Genomic DNA, 3,326 nt, shown 5'->3' on the forward strand with positions numbered 1-3,326 from the left:
ATGGTGACACAATTTTAAAAGAGGACAGAGAACAATCTCATGCACATGAGACCACTGTGCTTGATACAAGACAGACCAGAGTCCACCTAAAGGTGTCGGCTAGTACAGCATCCCTAAAAGTCTCAAGGCTCCAAAAAAAAATTAGGCAGTGAGCCCCTGACCAGACAGGTACAGCAGTATTAGGCAGTGAGCCCCAGATCAGACAGGTAGATACGGCAGTATTAGGCAGTGAGCCCCAGACCAGACGGTAGATATGGCAGTACTAGGCACCAGACAGGTAGATAAGACAGTAGTACTAGGCACAAGACAGGTAGATACATCAGCAATACTAGTATTGTGCACCAGCAGAATTTATAATAATTAATTTTATTATTAGGTACTGCTTGGCCGTGGCACTCAGTGGCAGATGTCAGTGCACAAGCAGCATGGAATTCTTTTTTACAGTCCCACACAGCACAAGTATTATTTTTGTTTTTATTAAATTAGATATAGCAGCTGTGTGGTTGGAGGAATATGGCCGACGTGTCGCTGGATGAACTGATCAGGAAACGGGGAATGTCCGTGGGCACCGGGATGTACAGCAGGGTCAGTAACAGGGGAGGTATAGGAAACGTGAGATCCAGACTCCAACCATCTGTGAACAATCGTCCACTTGCCACCAGTTTTCAGAGAACATTTGATGCTCGTCAGAAAATTGGTGTGACTGATGCACGCCAAAAACTAGGGATAAAAGATGCCCGTGAAAAGTTGGTGGCCAAAGATGCTCCCTTCCGCATAAGGGGTAAAGTGCAGGATGCCCGTGAAATGCTGAATTCTAAAAAGCAACAGATCATGGCAGGAGACAAGCCTATCAAAGTGATGGACGCTCGTGAAAAGATTACTTTAAGAGGAGTGCTCCAACAGTAGCTGCTAAATCACCTATGGCACAAGGTTCATCGGCAATAAACCTCACAAAAACCATCCAGATTCCACAACACAAGACCATTTCAGGTCTGAATAACTCTGTCAAGGGAATGCGAATAAATGTGGTCAACCACCAGCCTGTTAAACAGGTCTCATCTCAGGATGATGACTATGATGATGAGGATGATGAGATGGAACTTGCTCCCATCCCTTCCAAACAGATGAAATTCACAGCTGCAAATACTTTACAGAAAAGACCAGGAACATTGGGCAACCAATTTTCACTTGGCCAAACATTACCTTTCACTAAAGTTGTACAGAATGATACGTACACCGCTCCTAGTGCTACACCGCCTGCCCCAACAGTACCTTTACTACGGACTAAAACGCTGACCAATATGTCACATACTCTTGTTACAAAGGAGGCCCTACCAGCCATACCACCTCCAACAGAGTCTGTTTTCAGCCCCCTAGAAGGAACGAAAATGACGGTAAATAATTTGCACCCAAGGGTCACAGAGGAAGATACAGTAGAGTTATTCTGTGTATGTGGAGCCCTGAAGCGTGCCCGCTTACTAAGCCCAGGTGTTGCGGAAGTTGTGTTTGTCAGAAAGGAAGATGCAGTTGGCGCCTACAAAAAATACAACAACAGATATTTAGATGGACAGCCAATGAAATGTAATCTTCATTTGAATGGCAGTGTCATTACATCAGACCAGCCTATTCTGTTACGATTAAGTGACACACCAGTAACAGTTAAGAAAGAAGGGGAAATAAGAAGAAATAACACCTTATCCTCCAATGCTACTCCCAACCCACCAGCTGAAGTTGATCCAGATTCCAGACACTATCCTAAAAGCACTCTTCAAATCATCAGGGTCATCAGCAGTAGTCCAGCCAACCGCTTTAAAGATAAAACTCTGAGACCTACATTGATTTAGGTGTCAGTAAAAGAGATTTTGGAGATTCTCTTTGACCAATTCAGTGATGGACCCAGAGACTAAGATGCAATGACTATTTTGTTTCCCTGAGATTTTGTTTAGTGCTGCTGACCAGCAGTGTAATTCATGCTGAAAGGAAGTAGGTGGTAGGTATTGGACAATCAAGCCTCTTCACTGCATAATAGTGTAGCTCATACTCCATGGTAACTACTGTAGCCACATTTTTAGTTCTTTCCCCTAGCCTGAGTATTCTTACAAAATAAAAAAAAATGGTTACTTTTACTATCATGGACATCTAAATGTACATGAACTGGTTTACCTTGTTTAAAGGTTATCTTTTTTCTAATCTGTTTCTACTAAAGGAAAGTAATGAAGTCGATCTCCCATAAAGGATTTAAGAGCAACTGGATAAACCACAGAGATGGGCTTCTTTAATGTATTTGAAAAGACAATTTTTTTTAACCAATTATAAGTTTGATGTTGATGCGGTTTATATTCTTTAAAGAGGATATCCATGTTCATTTTATTGGTAATGTGCATATAACAAGTGATTGACTCCTCTGCGCTGTGTTCTCTCCATCATTAATTAGGGTTTCCTGGAACAGGGTGAAATGATGTTTTGGAAGGATGCAGAGTAGTACAATGTGTCTCACTACCCCCTGCCATGAAAGGACCAATAAGGCTAAAATAGAAATTGCTTTTATATAAGAGTTATTAAATTCACAATACCATTTATATAAATTGCCATACATTGAAAAAAAAAATAGATATAGCAGCCTAGTATGTAGTTGTACTGCTAGGTACGTACACTTAGGCAGTAACACTGCCAGTGGCAACAGTGGACTGAGTAAATAATACTGGCAACCTCTATTCGCAGTATTCAGTGCAGGCAGCACCAGTGGACTATATATAATTCAATTAATTAAGTATTAATAAAGTAACTGATGGACCCGGCTGTGCAGATAAGGAGGATGCTGACAGCGATGATGTCAAATGGAAAGCCAGCGAACTGTTGCTCCATGCAGCGCTGGAAAACTTTGCTGCCCGTGGTGATGCCATAGGGCATGCGTAACCATCACTAGCATTGGTTGCAGCAGTGGCAGTAACTGATGGACCTGGCTGTGCAGATAAGGAGGATGCTGACAGCGATGATGTCAAAGGGAGAGCCAGCGAACTGTTGCTCCATGCAGCGCTGGAAAACTTTGCTGCCCGTGGTGATGCCATAGTGCATGCGTAGGAAGACGTAGCACCCAATAGGGGTCATGAAGGCAGTAAGCATGGAAGAGGCTCTGTCCAGAGGGATCTGCCAAAACCCACACTTGGCATTCAGGGTGCTAAAGACCGTTGCACCTGGCATGTCAGTGATCACCTGCTCGATGGTGCAGAGTGTGTATCTGTTTTGGTCAGTTTAATATTTCATAAGACCCCTATCTGTCTTGATTATGATTATTTATAATTAATTTCATCTGATTTTTAATTTGG

The 3,326-nt window shown here is 42.6% G+C and overlaps 1 pseudogene; it reads left to right on the top strand.

Moving 5' to 3' along the window:
- The first annotated feature begins 501 nt into the window (after positions 1 to 501).
- LOC146072371 (polymerase delta-interacting protein 3 pseudogene) lies at positions 502 to 1,827 on the top strand (annotated as a pseudogene).
- Positions 1,828 to 3,326: the final 1,499 nt, after the last annotated feature.

Source organism: Crinia signifera, chromosome 4 (genome assembly GCF_055691185.1).
Source record: "Crinia signifera chromosome 4, ASM5569118v1, whole genome shotgun sequence".
NCBI classification, from domain to species: domain Eukaryota; kingdom Metazoa; phylum Chordata; class Amphibia; order Anura; family Myobatrachidae; genus Crinia; species Crinia signifera.